General features: G+C 43.4%; 1 protein-coding gene across 6 annotated transcripts in view; it reads right to left on the reverse strand.

The window, feature by feature from the left end:
- The window catches only part of ENOX1 (ecto-NOX disulfide-thiol exchanger 1), a 549,328-nt gene extending 530,747 nt beyond the window's left edge, over nucleotides 1-18,581 (reverse strand). For 2 of the 6 annotated variants that reach the window (XM_075918965.2, XM_089775466.1), the window contains exon 1: nucleotides 18,276-18,581. The gene's annotated coding sequence lies outside the window, so the exon portion shown is untranslated. Of the gene's footprint in view, nucleotides 1-17,608; nucleotides 18,181-18,275 lie in introns of those variants that run through there. The other 4 variants (XM_075918964.2, XM_075918970.2, XM_014574205.4 and 1 more) reach the window with 3 other exon arrangements.
- Between the last annotated feature and the right edge of the window lie 1,015 nt (nucleotides 18,582-19,596).

Below are 19,596 nucleotides of genomic sequence, written 5' to 3' on the forward strand. Positions count from 1 at the left end.
CTTCCACAAGGCACAATAAGCATACAGGTTATATGAGTTAATTGGATACTTACTGCAAAATAATGTGCTTTCTTTCATTACAACAACAGAGTTTCTCTCTACTGAAAATAACAGTATATCTGGATAATTATACAATTAGTTAAGGCCATCACTATGCATTAGTTATGTGATATTTCACACACACACACACACACACACACACACACACACACACACACACACACACACACACACACACACACACCAAGCTAAGCAACCTAATTCCAGAATGAATACATTGGACTAAGTAATGAACAGATTACAGATTTAGAAAATGTATAGTTGAATATCCTTTTATGACCATATCAGAAACCTAAGGACTAAGAACCAAATTGTGATCAATTGCTCTGATATAAATCATGAAAGATTCCATTGTAGTCTGTGAAGTTACTCCAGATTTAAGCCATCATGGATCAAAATCTGGTCTCTACCTGAATACTTGATCTATACATACCTACAAGGAGGCAATCTCCATCAATGTGGCATGCACAGGAACTATTTCCCTCCCCACACACACAGGACAGTCCAGAAAACATTACAAAAGGAGTCTGGTTACACTGATGCTCCTAATATCACCTACAATTATTATTAACCTATGTGCTACTTTCTTCACAATGATGTGAATGTTACTGTGTATTTTAAGTTGGCAGAAAACGGAGTCCATTATCCACCCCATTCTTCAGAAAACAACTTTTTGCCCTCCCCATATGTACAGAGCCAGAGGTCAATAAAGATTTTATGAAATTAAATACAAAATATGTTATTCAGTTCACTTTGTAAGACATCAAAATGTTCATAGATGAGACATGCATTTAGTATCAAGTCCGACTTCTCGCTCTTTTTGTATCCGTCCTTGGATATAGATACACTTTTAATAACTTGCTCACTATCCCAGCATCCTAACTCAATACAGTGTTTCAATCTAATCAGAACAAATGTCCTAACAGATCACACAATTAATAAATGAGCTACACAGGAAAGCAGATCTTTATAAAACTAAAAGATATCTGAATTCACTTGTCTTGTCTTCCATGATTTTACTTCCCTAATTTCCCACTATTTGATGCAATGAATTGTGATCTCCACATAAAGACAGATTTAGAGAGGAAATCTAGATATTCAGTTTTAAATGACAGAAATGGATTTTGTTCCAATCATCAGTATTTCAGGTTTCTTTTTGTATTCAACCTTTTACTTTTATATTTAGGATCTATTGTTGCAATTAAACTACTACAGCTTTTCTGAATCATTTTTCAATTTTGTCTTTGTGTGGCTCCAGTTCCTTGCTTACTAACTAAATCAAGCTAGATTTCCATTGAGACGGATATGTCTTCAGTCTGTAATCTCCCAAAGTCTTTCCAAAATCATCTTCCATTGCTTTCCTAAGTTTTGAGATTCTTTATCGAGTCCACTGTTGTACAAGATGCACACTATGTTTTGATCAGAGTCCTGCAAATGCCATACTCAGTGCAAATTTATATGCACATATGGTAAGTGAATAAAATATAGAGACAATCTTCCTGAGGGTCCCAACAAGTGTCATTGGAAAGCTAGGGCATAGATCTTCCTTCTTCCTTCCATTAATGAAGATGATGGTGTCTGTGGAAGAATTATCAAAATACAGAGTGTGCTTTGGGACAGTTGTTCTATGAGATTGAAACAGGGTCCTGAATACCCAAACATGAGGGAGCGTCAACACTGCCCCTTCTTGTGCAAGAAAAACCCTTCTTGCGCAAGTAATATGCAAATGAGGCTAAGCATGGAATATCACCAAGCCTCATTTGCATACCTAAAAACCCTCTTGCGCAATGCTGTTACACATATTACTTTTCAGGAAGAACGGCATTGCGCAAGAGGGTTTTTCTTGCACAAGAAGGGGCAGTGTAGATGCTCCTTCTTGCGCAAGAGCCTCTTCTGAAAAAAAATGGTGGCTCATTAGGCATGCAAATGAGGCTCGGCGATATTCCACGCTTAGCCTCATTTGCGTATTACTTGCGCAAGAAGCCGCGAGTGTAGACATAGCCCAGAAGTTTAAGAAGACTGCACTTGAAGAGATCTCCATTTCCTTTTCTTTTTGCAAGGAGGGAAGGGAAGCAGTCCTCTAAGTATGTGGAAAATACATCCTCATGCTTTTCTCAGCATTCATGGTTGACCTATTCAAAAACTTGGGGACACAATATTTTGTGTTTTTCTTCTCAGGAGATATAATCAATAGCATTAAGTGGGAATGCATTTTTCTTGGTAGAGACGCTTGTTGCCACTGTCAGGTCATTTTTCACATTAAACCAGCCACCTTGCATTAATGTCAATGGTGAGTTCTTTCATTCTACTTTCAACATTCCCTCTGTTTCTTCAATTGCAGAATCTAGCAGTGGACTGAAAAGCCTAAATCTGCCTAAAACATTTTTTCAGTTTTCAGATTTTAACAACATTCTAACAATTCATAACTCCACTCTCTACTTTCTAAGCAAGATTAGGGATATGGAACAGCTTCAATACAAGGAGACTTTTCAACTTTGAAAATAGATGACTAAGAGGGGAAACATGCAGAGTTCTAGAAAATGACGATAGGGTGGAAAAAGTGAATAGGGAAGTGTTATCCCTTCACATAACACAAAGACCCAATGTCACCTAATGGAATATGAAGCAGGTTTAAAATAAACCAAAGGAATTATTACTTCATGCAAAGCACAATTAACCTATGGAACTCATTGGCAAGGGGTGTTCTGAAGGCCACCCCCTTAAGGCTGAGTTTTAAAAAAGAATTAGATAAGTTCATGGAAGATGGGTTCATCAATGGCTATTAGCCAAGATGGTCAGGGATGTAACCCTATGCCAGTGGCTCCCAACCACCCGTCCATGGACTGACAGCAGGCCACAAACCCTTGCCACTCTACCAGGCCACACCCCCAGATGCTAATGAGCCCCACACAGCAGCAGGGTGAGTGGCACATTGGGCAGCCAGGTGTGCTGAGACTAGCACCGGGGGCACGGTAAGTCTGTCCCTCAAAGTGACCCCGGTTCTAGTTCCAGGCTGGTGGGTCCACGTGATGGGTGGCTGTGGCGCTCAGCTGTGGTCAACCGCTGCATGGAGGGCAGCTGTCCTAGCCGCCAGAGCCAAGGACCGCATGACGGGCAGGTGCCCCAGCGAGCCCGTTCTCCTCCCTCCCCTACCTTCCCCCCCCTCAGTGGGAGCCTCCCCCGAACACTGATTTATGCTAGCGGAAGATCTGCCCCAAGATTTTTTAATGGCACAATTTGGAATCAGGCCAACAATCTCCTAGAATTTTTAGCTGGCATGTTAGTGTCTGCCGAGTGAGGTGCCTTTTTACTTTGCTATACTTGTATACTCCAAAAACCTAGTGTAGACACAACTATACCACCAGAAAAATATTTTTACCAGGATAGCTGATTTTGGTTGGGGAACTGTTATTTTGGTTGGGGAAATAGCTTTTTTTTTTTTGTCAGTAGAAGCTGCATCTTCAGCGGGCAAGTTTGCTGGTACATCTGTATTGGCAAACTTTGGGTGCAGATCTATCCTTTGGTACTCAGTTCTCACTGATTTCAATGGGAATCAGCTGCCTTTGCCTTTATTAGCAGGATACCCTGGGGCAGGGAGGCCAAGGTTGAACAGGGGCCTCTACTACCAAGGCAGCTGGGTGGGGTGAGAGGACTGGGGCTGTTCCGAGAGGTATGAGGGGAGAGTGGGCAGCCCACATGATTTCGATCTTCTATACTGTATGTTTTTGTGCCTTTAGACTTCACATTATTTGAAGAAGGGATATGTCACTAGGTGGAGGCAGGAAAAGGGAATAAGGGAATTTGTGTGCAGCCATCTTGGTCTTGTTAACAAGAGAGCAAGAGTCAGGCTAAGTCTGTGGCCTGACAATGCGAGATCTGTAATTAGACGCTGCCTTTGCCTCTCGCCTCCATACGGAGATAAGGATAGAATGCTGACTCTGGCAGGGACCTTGAGATAAGGAGCATCTGGGTGGAACTAAAATAACTGTTAACCATTGGTGTTTGTAATGGGAAGGAGACTAATTGTTATTGTTATTATATCTAATGGACAGTATATAAACTGTTTCATAACTGCTTGTATTCGAAGATCTGCCTCGGAGGGGGGGCTTCCCCCCCTGTCCGAACCACTTTTTCCCTTGCTTCAGCTCGTAATAAAACTGCCTCTCGCTACTTGTTGCTTACAAACACAGAGTGAGGACAATGTTTTCTTCCACAACTATTAGTTTGGCATAGCTTTCCTACATATAATTTTGCTTTCACTGATAAAACTATTGGAAAAATAAAATCTAAGCTAATATTGATTATTAAAAACTAAACTACGTTAAGTGTATAGGAATCAGCACACAGGTTAAGGTCAATGAATGATTTGTATTGTGTGTGCACAGATGCAATGTAAAATTCACTATGTGACCACTTAAACAATTATCATAATGAATATGCAAACATGTAAACAAATTAATTACCATAATGAATATGCAAATATTTCAGTGCTGGTCCGCCAAAAGTTTTTGAATGAGTTTGCCGCGCCATGGTATAAAAAAGGTTGGGAACCACTGCCCTTTGCTCTCAGCATCCGTAAATCTCTGATTGGCAGAAGATGGGACTGGATGACAGGGTTGGATCACTTCATAATTGCCCTGTTCTGTTCATTCCCTCTGAACAGGGCACAAGGCTAGATGGTCTTTTGTTCTGACCCACTATGGCCATAGTTATATTCTTATGTAGATTATCAGTTAAAATTAGACCAACTCTCTAAGGGTACATCTACGCTGCATGCTTATTTCGAAGTAAGCTATTCCGGAATAGTTATTCTGAAATACCTTATTTCAAAATAACACATCTACACTATAGGAAAGCCTTAAAATTAGTCTGAGGCAGACTTCCTTAATGCAGATACACTATCTTGATTTAGAGCCCCAGGAGGCAATGGGGAGGAATAACTTAGAATGACCCTGGTGAGAGGCTATTTCGAAATAGGAGCAGTGGAGGGTCTACACACGCCTTATTTCGAGATTGCTATTTCAGAATAGGCATTATTCTTCGTAGAATGAGGTTTACAGGTTTCTGAATAAGCCATCTGTTATTTCAAAATTATTTTGAAATAACAGAATGGCTGTGTAGATGCACCCTAACACTGAAAATACCAACTGTGTGCTCTTTAGTGAAATAAGTTGTTCTTTCATTATGATTCTTAGAAGACAAATGACCAGATACAAAAAAGCAGATCATCACTCCGGGTACCTCCTCACACCTTTAAGATATGTGCACTTTCCAATTATCTAATCAGCAAAAGGTTCTTTTTTTCAAGAAGAAATCTGCCAGAGGAGCTCTTATTTTTAAGAAACTCAAGAAACATTTGAAATAAAAATTTCCATCTCTTTTGTACTTAAGTGTCCAGTGTTTATAACTGGCATTAAGATAAAACTGCCAACCACTCTTCTGCATACCTTGTCACTATGTAAACTACAAAAAAATCCACATACAAGGGAGGCATGAATAAGTATAAATATGTTGCATCTCTGCACCAAGTAAATGTGTCAAGAGAGTTTGTTTATATGTATGTGCTGTCATCCTAATTTACTAGCAGAGGATTGTAAAAGCAAGCTTTTTTGTGTGTGTTTATAATTATTCCATCTTTAGTATATGACCTTATAAGATCTTATGGTTAAGTTGGGTCATTCTTTCAAGGAAAACCCTCATGAACTAAGTGGGTCACTTAACTCTTTCCTCTGAGTCAGTGTTGAAATAATGCCAACACTTCTAACAACCTTCACTATGGGTCATCATCAGGCACTTAAATCAAGGACCCCTGGCACCAAAGCCTAGGCCCCATCACTTGAAAGTAAACCTGTTAGTTGGTAGCAATATAGACTCTTGTTTTGTATACAGATCAACCAGTACAATATGACAGCGCCCTTGACCATGCTGCCACACCAGCAGAATATTAAGAGACACTTAGCTACTTTCAGATGAAAGATAAAGCTAGCTGTCATCATTGAAGATCCCACAATATTTTTCATAAGATCTGGTTAACATCATTGTTGTGGGCAATTTAATTTAAGTAATAACATTTTATCCTCCTAAATTCAGCTAGTAATTGTAGTTCAATACTTCAGTTTCATTTCTTCATCACTTCCCATCACAAAGTTTTTGTGTACAACACTAAGTGCATTAGAAATGTCTAAATAGGATTGCAGAATGCTCTTAAACACCTGTTACGTTCCACTCCAGAGGTGGCTGCCCTTCAACTGTACATGAACCATTCCACTACAACATGCAAGGCACGTTAATGCCCTTCAGAATATAAGGCAATATAGGAAAAAGATTTTTATTGAAATCATAACACATGTGGATGTACATGCGTTTCCTTTAACTTTTTTTAAATGATCATATAACAAGGATTAAGATGTCTGACATTCCCCTTGGAATCTTTAGATTTCTTGAAAGGGTGTTAACAGTGATATTCTGGCCAAATTCCAACTCTAATCATCATATTCTGCCTAACTAAATATATCCTGCTGTTTGTTGGGACTTATGAGCTGAACTCCCCTTTAAAATTCTCACAAAATTTAAGCAACCAAATACTTTTATTTGACAATTTGGCTTTTTAAAATTATACTGAGGAGGAACAACTTTTTAATAAGAACTTATTTCTTGTTGTTTATTGATGAGACCAAGTATACCTAAAGCATAATATGCTGTGTGCTAACGTGAAATTACAAGTATCTGTATACCGTGCTAAATTACCATTAATTACATAAACATTAACAAACATTAGCTAAGGTTGGTGAAGACATGGTTGCCCTTATAGGAGTGGCAGACAGAATAACAATAATCTTGCACTTATATCATACCTATCATTCCAGTGGATCCCAACATGTAAGCCCAGATCCTACAAATATCTGTGTAACTTTAACACACATAAGTATACCTCTTAATTCATTCTCAGAGAATAGTTATTAATGGTTCACAGTCATACTGGAAGGGCATACCAAGTGGGGTCAATGATATAAATATTAGCATAGAGACTGTGTTTATTAAATTTGCAGATGATACTGAGCTGGGAGGGGTTGCAAGTGCTTTGGAGGATAGGGTCATAATTCAAAATGATCTGGACAAACTGGAGAAATGGTCTGAGATATAGGATGAAGTTTAATAAGGACAAATACAAAGTACTCCACTTCAGAAGGAACAATCAGTTTCACACATACAGAATGGGAAGCGACTGTCTAGAAAGGAGTACTGCAGAAAGAGATCTAGGGGTCATAGTGGACCACAAGCTAAATATGAGTTAACAGTGTGATTCTGTTGCAAAAAGCAAACATGATTCTGGGATGCATTAACAGGAGTGTTGTGAGAAAGACACGGGAAGTAATTTTGCTTTACTCTATGCTGATGACACTCCAATTGGAGTATTGTGTCCAGTTCTGGGCACCACATTTTAAAAAAATGTGGAGAAATTGGAGGGTCCAGACAAAAGCAACAAAACTGATTAAAGGTCTAGAAAACATGACCTATGAGGGAAAACTGAAATAACTGGATTTGTTTAGTTTGGAAAAGAAAAGATTGAGAGGGAACAGTTTTCAGATGGCAGTTTTCAAGGACCTAAAAGGATGCTACAAGTAGGAAGAGAAAAATTGTTCTCCTTGGCTTTTGAGGATAGGACAAGAAAAAAATGGGCTTAAATTGTAGCAAGGGAAGTTTAGGTTGGACATTAGGAAAATCTTCCTAACTGTTAGGGTCATTAAACACTGAAATAAATTGCATAGGGAGGTTGTAGAATCTCCATCTCTGGAGATATTTAAGAGCAGGTTAGATAGACATCTATCAGGGATGGTCTAGACAGTACTTGGTCCTGCCGTGAGGGCAGGGGACTGGACTTGATGACCTCTGGAGTGTTCTATTATTCAAGTCAAGCCAATCTCTACCATCTCCTTCAACTTCTATTTTGACCAGTCCATACTGTGTTTCTCACTTGATCACTCTCAGTCTTCCCCAACTCCATTCTTCGCAATTCTCTGTGAACCACCCTAACCATTCCATGTCTCATACTCAGTTCACTCATTGCCCCACATGCACCCTCAATCAACCAACTGATCCAACAAGCACCACGGCATCCCACCTGCAGGTTTCTGTCCCGGCTCCCTTTCTCCTCCTATTACAGACTGTGTGAGAAGAGGAGCTGAGTTAGATGCTCTCTTCATCAGGGCTCAATGAAGCTTGCAGAGCTTCTCTTTCTCTTCTTCTCCACTAATGTGGCAGGCAGCCAGAAAGAGACACTGATGAGCAGTTGTCCAGAGTCCACCCAGATTACATGACGTAGAAGCTGTGAGCTCAGAGGAGGTGGGAATAGGGATGCATCAGCCCCAAATGCCACCTCGTAGCACTGGGTCTGATTTTATTTCTCAACTGGGTGATGGCTGCTCCATTAACACAATGTCCCTTAACCTTACAGGATTGCTAATTGAGGAGTCAATAGCATCTCCTATGCCATCTACTAGAGGTGATTCTTGCATGCCCCTCTTCAAGTTCCAACTCAGTCTGATCCTATGACTTAGGGCAGGATCACAACACAGTTTTATAAAGCTCAAAACAATTGTTCCTACTCTGGAAATTACTTTGCGAAAACATAAATATTGTAGTTCATACAGAGACTGTGTAAAGAATGGTAAGCCCAAAATCTAATCTACTTCCTAACCCTCTTAAATTAAAACAATAAAATTTACACATGAAAGAGATCTATTAAATCATCCACTCCATCACCTGGAAAATGCAGGATTATTCTCTGCAGTACATTTATCAGTGATTAATCCAATCCACTTTTAAATATGTCCCAATCAGTGGGGCTTTCACTATTCCCTTGACTATTCTACAGCCTGATACAACTTACTGGCAAACATCTTTTCCTGATACTCCACCAAAGATATCCTTTTCTTAATTTCATCCCATTATTCCCAAGAATCCTCCCATGTACCACATTAAATACAGGCAGTCCCCGGGTTACTTCAGTCCGACTTACGTCGGACCCCTAGTTACGAACCGGGGGGGGGGCCCGCTAGGGCGGGGTGCCTCCCCCACTGTCATCACCTCCGGCAGCGCAGGGGGCGCCCCCCCCAGCAGACCAGGGAGATGCGGAGTGGCTTTTCTCGCCGCGGAGGACGCAGGCAGCGGGACCGCGGCGTGTCTCGGTGATCCCGCCGCCCGCATCCTCCGTGGCGAGAAAAGCCGCTCCGCGTCTCCCTGGTCTGCTGGGGGAGGGGTGCAGCTAGTGGGGTCCCCCCCCCCAGCAGACCAGGCTTTTCTCGCTGACGCCTGGGGTAGAGCAGATGGGGGGCTGTCGGGTTGGTCCCACAGCGCCGAGGTGCGGCGCTACTGGACCAACCCAGCAGCACTCCAGCTGCTCTGCCCCAGGCGTCCCCAAGTCAGCTGCTGCTGAAACTGATCAGCGGCTGACTACAGGAAGCCCGAGGCAGAGCTCCTCTGCCCCGGGCTTCCTGGAATCAGCCGCTGATCAGTTTCAGCAGCGGCTGACTTGGGAACACCTGGGGCAGAGCAGCTGGGGTGCTGCCGGGTTGGTCCAGTAGCGCCGAGGAGCGGCGCTGCAGGACCAACCCAGCAGCACCCCAGCTGCTCTGCCCCAGGCGTGTCCGATTCAGCTGCTGCTGGTCAGTTTCAACAGAGGCTGAATCTAGACGCCAGTTCCGACTTACATACAAATTCAACTTAAGAACAAACCTACAGTCCCTATCTTGTACGTAACCCGGGGACTGCCTGTAATTATTTTTCTCCTTTACATTAACTATCTTGAAATAGTTGTACACTGTTAACGCTGGGGGACGTCTGGGGAGGGGGAGAGTACGTCTGTGTGTGCCGTAAGGTGAGGTAAGCTCGAGTGTAGTATCGGGCCCGGGATCCTGTTTGGTTTTTTTTTCTTTTGGTAACTAATTGACCATTCATTATAGGGAACTTTCTGGGTGTCTGGCTGGTGAGTCTTGCCCACATGCTCAGGGTTTAGCTGATCGCCATATTTGGGGTCAGGAAGGAATTTTCCTCCAGGGTAGATTGGCAGAGGCCCTGGAGGTTTTTCGCCTTCCTCTGTAGCATTGGGCACAGATCACAGCTGAAGGACTCTCTGCATGTTGGGGCCTTCAAAGTATTTGAAGGCTTCAATATCTGAGACATAGGTGAGAGGATTATTCTAAGAGGGGTGGGCGAGATTCTGTGGCCTGCACTGTGCAGGGGGTCAGACTAGATGATCATAATGGTCCCTTCTGACCTTAAAGTCTATGAGTCTATGAGTAATTTATTGCAAAGCTCACTCTCTCTTTAGATATATGTATCTGTTAACTTTTTCTCATAAGTCAACGCCTCCAGGCCCTTGAATAATTTTGTTGCTCTTCTCTGAACAATACTCCATCCAATTTGTCAACAGCTGCATCCAGAAATTGCAGGTATGCTTACTGCAGCATCTTGCAGAAAGGAATTCCCATCTCCTTGCTGTATGATATGATGCCCTTGCATATTTAGCTCAAAGGTGAACTGTCCTTTTCTGAAGCTGTATCACATGACTGCGTAATTTTCTATCATCTATTACTCTTAGCTCTCTTCTAGCATTGTTGCTTTTCAAGTTTCTCCCTCCCATTAAGTGTGTATATTTTAAGTACTTTCCCCAGATGAACCTGCACTTTTTCCCAATGTTGTTCTCTCACTATTTGCATTCTTCTGTCTCTCTCCTTGATCATTAATGAAAATCTTGTTAGTTTTAAAGATTATAGCATTTCATTGCATACCAAACTTAAACTCGGCTTTGAGGATTGTCAATTTCACCATACATAAAAAAAATGGAAAAGTATCCATTGATAATCATCAAAATTTGCAGATAGACAAATTAAAACCAAAAATGCTTCTTTGTAACATCTTAGGGTATGTCTACACTACAAGACAAAGTTGAATTAAGATACACAACTTCAGCTATATTAATTGTGTAGCTCTTTGCAGGAGGAGTAATGGTAGTCCGAATTAGGGGCTTTAGTTCAAACTACCTAGCCCGTGCCGCGTGTAGCTGCGGGCAGGAAGTTCAAACTACCGGGCATTTAAAAATGGCAGCACCCGGGAACATGCAAATAAAGCCCAGGATATTTTAATCCAGGGCTTCATTTGCAAGTTCAAATGACTACATTAGCCACCCTAATTCGAACTAGGGTGGCAGTGTAGACATACCCTTAGAGTCTGGATCAACAGACTGGATTTGCAGGGCTCATGCTTTAGGACTAAAAAGAGAAATGTAGATGTAACTGCATGGTCTGGAGATAGGGATGTTAAAATGTGGTTAATTGACTAGTTGATGGAATTTCCATCAACTACTTGACTAGTTGATAAGCACTTCTACATTCCACCTTTGAAATGTACAAAAGCCCCAACTGGGGCTCTTGTACATTTCAAAGAAAGAATGCAGAACTCTGCCTACAACCTTGGGCCAGTGGGAAGTCCCGCTGACTCCAGGCTGCACACAGGTGCCTGCTTTGAAATGTATAAGAGTCCCAAGGGCAGAGGGGAGTAGGCGGGGGGGGGGCTCTTGTGGATTTCAAAGCCATGGAGCCCGGGATCAGCGGGGGACTCTGAGTTCCCTGCTGACCCCGGGCTCCATGCTACACTGCATGCCTTGCAGAGCCTGAGGTTAGAGCCGGACTCCCCAGCTGACCCCAGTTCTGTGCGGAATTTCCCCAGAACCCGGGGTCAAGTGGGGATATGTTGCTAGTCCACTAGTGTAATAAAGTGGGATTTTCTTTATATTTTATATGAATAATGTGTTCCCCTTGGTTTCTCTATGTGCTACATGTTTAACTAGGTGGTGGGAATAAAGTTATTTATCTTTGCAGTGACCCAGGTATGACTATCATCTAGCTGCATCGGCTCAGACAATAGCCTAGACATTTTGTAACCCAATAACTAAAGACCTTGGCACCCACTATCCCCAGGAAGCCAGCACTGGGAAGCCAGCCAGTTTTGGCTAGCAGGAAAACAGAGAGTTAAGGGGAAGAAGAAGAAATGAGAACCAGATGAACAGTACAGTGTGAGCTGCTGGAAGCAGGTCACACACTTCAGGACAGGACTCAGGAGACTCTGGGCTGAGGACTTACCTAGATGAACTTTTCTGTTTCTTTTCCATTCTGCATGCTGATCTAAGAACTTTGTACACTGTGTTCCAGACAGTTAATAAACTCTTTTTACTTTTACAACATTGCCTGAAGAGTCACTCCAGTTGAAGGAAGTTGAGGTACACTGCTCCCTATGGGTGTGCAAGCCTTCCCCAGGTGCCCAATTTGAATGGACTCACTGACGAGAGCTTATGGCATGATGCAGGTGTGCTGACAGCTCTGAGATTCGGTCCCAGGAGATGGTGAAGCCAAGGGAGTTATCTCAGAGAGAGAGTGCGGCCCTCAAGGAGGGCCTCTCAGGGGCTGTTCCGTCGCTGCTTGAGAGCTCCATACCTGTAAATCTGTGACAACTAGTCAGGCCCATCATTTCACAGATGGAAAAGGGGGCCTTGGGGAATAAAAATGACAAATGCCTAATTCAGGCTGCTGAACACTTTTAGATGAAGAGGCCCAGTCTATTAGGGTGTCAGATGTCGCAATATTATCAGAACCAGATGTCACGATATTAACATAAGAACATAAGAACGGCCGTACTGGGTCAGACCAAAGGTCCATCTAGCCCAGTATCCTGTCTGCTGACAGTGGCCAGCACCAGGTGCCCCAGAGAGGGTGGACCAAAGACAGTGATCAAGCGATTTGTCTCCTGTCATCCCTCTCCAGCCTCTGACAAACAGAAGCCAAGGACCCCATTTTATCCCCTAGCTAATAGCCTTTTATGGACCTAACCTCCATGAAATTATCTAGCTTCTCTTTAAACTCTGTTATAGTCCTAGCCTTCACAGCCTCCTCTGGCAAGGAGTTCCACAGGTTGACTACATGCTGTGTGAAGAAGAACTTTCTTTTATTAGTTTTAAACCTTCTACCCATTAATTTCATTTGGTGTCCTCTAGTTCTTCTATTTAGGGAACTAATAAATAACTTTTCTTTATCCTCTCCACACTATCCTGATATTAGGGACTGTGTCTTATATCAGCACCTATTACCCTCAGGCATTACCCCTCTCTTCTATTCTCATTTTTCACACTTGCTTTCTGGTTACCATATTGGCCTTTGCCCCTTGAATGGAATGGAATTTAGGAGGGGAAAAAGGAACCACACTTTGGATGTTAATGGGCAAGTGAAGCAAAGAGTAAAACCCTAATACGTTGCAGCTTTAATCCAAGAATTTACATTCACTGCTAGTAAAAACTATAGCAGTTGTCATGACAGGAGTTACATGGAGAGTATTTAAAAATCATTTCTAAATGCCTTAGGTTTATGTGCTGAGTTATCATTCTCTTCCTCTATTTTTACCTCCCCACACTTTTTTTATTTTCTAACACGTCTCTTTTTCGTCATCTCTTTTCTGTAAACTGGGGGTTGGGGAAGGGGAGGGGATGTAGGATTGTTGTAACTATTCTAAAACATGGTGAGATTAGTCTGTGGATCACAGATTCATGAGTGACCCTTTAGAAAAATGCTGAAGAAATCATTACAAACTACAAAATCGGGCAGGCTACTAAATCCAGATTAATATGCTATACACCAAATTGTGCACACTACTAAAATGTGCATTTTGAAATGTATATATGAAAACAGCTACTTACTGGTACCTCGGTGAATTATGATATTCTCTCACTACTCAACTTCAATCATTTTATTCAAATTGTGTGTATCTTACTTACAGTCTTAAATGAGCTAGAAACACACCTATATGTGATATAAATTAATCATATATGACAACATGCTGGAGCTTTTAAAAACATTGTGAACCCCCAGAAATCACTCAGGGTATCCAGTTCCCATGCTCAATACAAAATGTTGTTATTTAATAATGCATATATGATCAAAGATTGCTGCTCTCCTAGTATCAAATCTTCCTTGTAATATTACAGTTTGGAAATACAAGATGTTTTAACTCTCCTGAATCTAATAAATACGTCTATTTCACTTGCTTCACATTAGCAACCAGTATGGGTGTGAATAAGACAATGAATCACTATGCAACAGAATCTGTTTATATTACAGAAGATCAACACATAAAACCCAGTGAAGAACTTTTCATAACCTTCACAGTATGCTTTGCCTCTTATGGGCTAGAGGACTGGGGCCGCCAGCCTGCTTACTAGGCACAATTAAGCAGGAATAACCTGGATATTTATAAGAGCAGAAGAAAGAAGCCAAACTGCTCACCCTGCAGAGAGAGATCTGAGGGTATGTCTACACTACTGCTGTATAGCTGCTGCTGTTGATCTTCCAGGGTTTGAGGTAATGGTCTAGTTATGACAGCTAATTCAAAGTGAGAGGGGCATTCCGGTCGATGCCGGTAACCCTGCTTTCATGGGTAAGGGAAGTCGAGGGAAGAGTGTTCTTTCTTTGACTTCCTGCAAGGTAGACAGCACCAAAAACCAAATTAAGCTACTTTGGTTTTGATTTCAGCTACACAATTAACATACCTACAGTTGCGTATTTCAATTCGACCTTGTCCTGTAGTGTAGTTGTACCCTCTGGGAGAGAATAGAGTGAAATACCAGATATGTCTACACTGCATCTGGGAGGGAGTCTCCCAGCCCAAGCTAACAGACTCATACTAGTGAGTTAAAAAGAGCTTGTAAACATTACAACTTGGGCTGGAGCTTGGGCTGGCATGAGTCCTAAGTTTATTGACCTGGGCATTCCCAGAAGCAGCACAGACATACTCATATAGGCTGCTGGGAGTGAGTAGGCTCCTTTAGAGAAACTTGACATTTGGGAAGTAGAAGAATGGGTAGGGAAGGCCTAAGAGAATGGGTGGGCTTGAAAACTTCATTAAATAAACAAATGCTCAAAATAAATCGGGAGCCCTCAACTGGGAGAGAGAAAGGCTGAGAATAGATTTGTAAAGCAGAGAAGATGCTGAAACAGCTGAGAAGGTGGGAGCTATGACCAGTTTAAGGCTGGAGGGAGAGTTTATTTTTTGAACATTTCAAACTGAACCCTAAGAAGAGCAGTTCCTGGATTTCTAAAAGCTATCTGAGGGATTTACTGAAGAACCACAAGGGGAAACTGAGGCAAGGGACTGCTTGCAGGGTTGTCCTTAGTCCACAAGAGGGCGCCCAGCATGAGGCTACACAGTCACAGTAACATTCTACTATAGAGAACAAGAGCAAGAAGTATAATGCACAACCCCCTCATCACATTAACCCATACAACTTCCCCCATACAACCACAGTTCAATATCACCACCAGAATTCTGAGCACAAAAGTTTGTCAAAAAGTTGCAAGTTGATAGGCAAAAAACACAGATACTGGGTTAGATTTACAGCATGCCATAATGGATTTCTCAGATAGATGGCAATGCATATAGTGCATTTAAGATTAAAATATGGCCCAACGTCAAGATTTCATTTCAGTGTTTATAGTCTCAGATTAGGGGCTTTATAGCATTATCAAAATAAACTATTATCTTTATAAAAGTTAATACCTACTGTGACTGATTTCAATGGGAGTATATTGGGCCTCGAGGTCTTGAACTAGGCAGAGACACCATAGGTTTTACTTACTAGACTGTCTGACACTCAAAGAAATGTCAATAGATAGAACACAGGCTATACTTTTTTCATCACTATAATATCCAATAAATATTGCATATTATTTACAATGGGTAATACAGTTAAGTCAGATTTTAAAACCAGTGATAAAAATATTTTTAAAATTATTTAGAATTGTTACTTGAAAAAAACCTCTCTCTTTTGCCCTTTTATTCTAACATGCAGAACTGTTAAGATATAAGCATTTGAGTGAAATTTTAATTGTTTAATTGCAAAACACAGTAAATCCCTTCTTTGCCAAAGGGAAATATTTAAAAAGCAGCTTAGAAGCAAATGAACAGGAGCAAGTCTCACTTGCACTTCTGCATCTGCTTTAGGGTTTCAATCTATGACTATCATGATTTGGAAGCATCCACCATCCTTTTGTTTTCTTTTCACAGTAGGTGGTTGCTAGGGAACAAAATACTATTGTCTGATTTCATGATCTATTGCCCGGTTTGCCTGACAATAATCCTTTCTAAAATTTAACAAGAGTCACTTCTTAATGTATTATATATGAGAAAAATAAAGACTAAGAGAAATATGAGAAGAGAGAGAGAATCACCTGAAACCTTTTTAAAACTTAAGATTCAAGAGGAAGGATGCAAATATCCCTGGACAATGAATGCAGATTAACTTAAGTACTTTTCACACATACGCACATGCACAATCATTTTCTACAATCATATCTATAATATTTCCCCTAAATTGTCAAAGAATATCATATCTTTTTTGCAACTGAACAAGCCTCCTCTCACTGCTTTAGAGTTATTATTGTGCACTCTAAGTTCTGTATACATTCCACATAATAGAATGTGGGGACTAGAGAAGCATACAGTTCATAATTCAGATGGGAGGAAATGTTGCTATTCAGATTGTATTCATTTTGGGGTCTCCATTTATTTACATAACATTGGGATAGATAGAAAAGTCTAAGTCAGTGTTTAGTATACCAAAAGATAATGCAGGATAGTGTATCTGAAATTCCAAACAATACTAACAGTAAATATGTCACATATTTTTACACTGAGGAAGCTTCCTAAACAAGGGATTAAAAAGATTATTACTGCCAGACAATGTGAGTGCCTGTGATGGCATCATCAGAACATGATGGAATCAGAGTCTAGGAGAGGGCAATCACACTTAGAAACAGAGTGACAGATGAATATATGTATGCACAGATATAGCTGCAAAGAAATATTTTAAATAAAACCAATAGCCAATACTCTTTCACACACCTGAAATTTTACATCCTACACAGCACATGGTATTTCAAAGGTCTTTCAAGGTGTGTGTTTTTTAATGTATGAATGCATATTACTTTTTTGTTGCAATAAAATTTGAGAGAAAATAAATGAGGCAGGTTCCAAAGGAGATCAAAGCTTTGACATATTACAATGGAGTTTTTTATATTAAAAGTAATACACATGAATATAAAGTACACAAATCATAGTAATGACCTCAGAGCTCCTTCTTTTCTCAGCCCGGAATAGAATTTATTCTAATGTCTTCCCTCTCCTTAAAGAGCCCGATAGTCATTACCAATGTACATTTAAAATGAAGAGTAAGAGTGAAATGCAAGCCAGCCCTCTTCATGTCACACAACAATAAATTAACCCAGCAATAGGCACAGAGAAATTAGAGATGGACAAGTCCTAATGCACAAATCCATCCCCTTGCCAAGAGGCAGAATATGCTACAAGCAATATTGTTCAAGTGGTATCTAATAAGGATCTCTCTGTCCCTGACTGGCTGCACACCCAAGTCCTCTATCATTTACAACTTCAGTGAAACCTGTCTTAAGCAATCACCCAGGAGACCAAGAAAAAAATAAGCCGTCACCTAGTACAGCTGCTCTTTAGTTACCACCAAACTGTCCTGGGAACTGCAGAGAGAGACTTTGAGGGATGGCTTCACCCACGGTCCAGTGATGCTGGTCTCCGGGGCAGGCTCCCCAGGCTGGAGGGCTGGGGAGGGTTTACCCCGCCAGCCAATCAGCAAGAGGAAGCCCGGGGTAGAGGGTGGGCAGGAGGCGTGTGGCCGGAGGGGCCATGCGCTCACTGTCGGCACCACGCGTGCCGCCGGCGGGTGCCCACCCAGGTTGGGTCGGGGGCGGAGGAACAAGCCTGGCTCGAGGAGCGACCCGGCGAGCGCAGCTGCCCTGCACCCCAGCCCGGTGCGAGCCCGTCCCCGCGGCTGCCGAAAGGAAGATGCCCCCCTCCCCCCCAACAAACTTTCTGGCTCCCCGGGGCCAGCGGCTGGGCTTGCGGGGGGGGGGAGGGGAGGTGGCCAGGGCGCTGCTGGGAAAGGGACGCACGGCGGGAGGGGGGATGCTGGTTGGGGTGCGGGGCAGAGCCAGCAGCGGGGGAGCGCGGGGAGCCCCCCTGCCCGCCCCCGCACGGCAGCGCCCCCCAGCCTGGCAGGGGAGCAGGCAGCCGCGGGAAGCGGCGCAGCCCGGGGGATGCTGCTGCCGCCGCCGCCGCCGCCCGTCCCTGCGCGCCCTCCCTACCTGCTGGCGGTGCGGAGCGGCCGGGGCGCGGCGCGGCCCCTTCCCCCTCGGCCGGCGCCGCGCAGCCCCCACCCCGGTCCCGGGCAGAGCGCGAGCCCGGCCGCCGGAGCCTGCAGCGCTGCGGGCGGAGGACGCCCCGTGGCGGCGGGAAGCCCCGGCGAGCGGCCGCGCGCGGAGCCGGCTTAGGGGCGCTGGCGAAACAGGCGCCTCTGATCCGAAACGTGCGTGTGTGCCAGTGTCGGGCTGGGGTGCGCGCGAGTGCGAGGGATGCGGCAAGGGAGCGAGGGAAAATTCCCCCGCTCAGGAAAGCCGCAGAGAAGGGGCAGAGCAGGTGTGAGCGGGGCTCGGCGGCTGGTGCGGGGGCCGGGGGGCCGGCAGGGAGCGCGCGAAGCAGCCGCAGCCGCCCGCGGGGAGGCTGCTGGGGAAGTGGCTTCCCCTCCCCAAGGCAGCAAGTGGGGAATCTGTCACCTCCAGGCGGCACGGCGACCTTGACAGGAGCCGGGGCAAGCTGGCAGGGCGCGGGCGGGCGGGCGGGCGGTCAGTAGGAGGGGATGCGGGGAGACTCAGAGGGTGGGAGCACAAAGGGACTCAGCCCTGCCCAGCCAAGGGCTCTGGGCGAGAAGGTCAGAAGACACCGGGGTGTTTTAAATAAAGACGCTCCAGCTCAATCCCAGCTGGTGCCCAGAGCCTCTTTGCTCTCCCCATTTTGTTGAACACTGGGCAGCAGGTTGCCACCTTAGTTTACTCTTACGGGGGGGGGGGAACGTTGATTAAAACGTATCCACCCCCTTTAACCTCCTGAATAGTTCTCTTGCTTTGGTTTCCGTGTAAAGGGGACACTGAATAGTTTGCCTCTTTTCAGCATCCATTAAACAGTGAATTATAGATGAAGAGGGATAGGAGGTTACCTTTGCCCCTTCCCCATTGCTACCTTCAACAGGGAATAAGGGATGAGGGCCACGTGGCTGTCAAAGCAAAAATATAATCTCTAGTTCTACTCATGTGATCAGGCATCCTAGGGCCTCCTGAATTTACACCAGGTCTCCCTTAAAGAACACTCATGAGTAGTTTACATCTGCAACCACTTTATTGTCTTGTTCAGTTTCCCAAATTAATGCCCAGTCTGACTGGGTCAGTAATTCTTTAGGACTCTTCCAAGGAGAATCTGGGTGCTACAGAAAGTAATCATGTTAGTGGCACTTTGACTTCCTGAGTTGTTTGGAGTCTAAATCCGTATCCTCCTTCACATAACTTCTCTACTCCTGTTGGACATATATTATACCTCTATATAGGGCTCACAATTCAACAAGGCTGTTGATAC

The sequence above is a fragment of the Pelodiscus sinensis genome, chromosome 1, assembly GCF_052426305.1.
Source record: "Pelodiscus sinensis isolate ZL-2025 chromosome 1, ASM5242630v1, whole genome shotgun sequence".
Taxonomy (NCBI): domain Eukaryota; kingdom Metazoa; phylum Chordata; order Testudines; family Trionychidae; genus Pelodiscus; species Pelodiscus sinensis.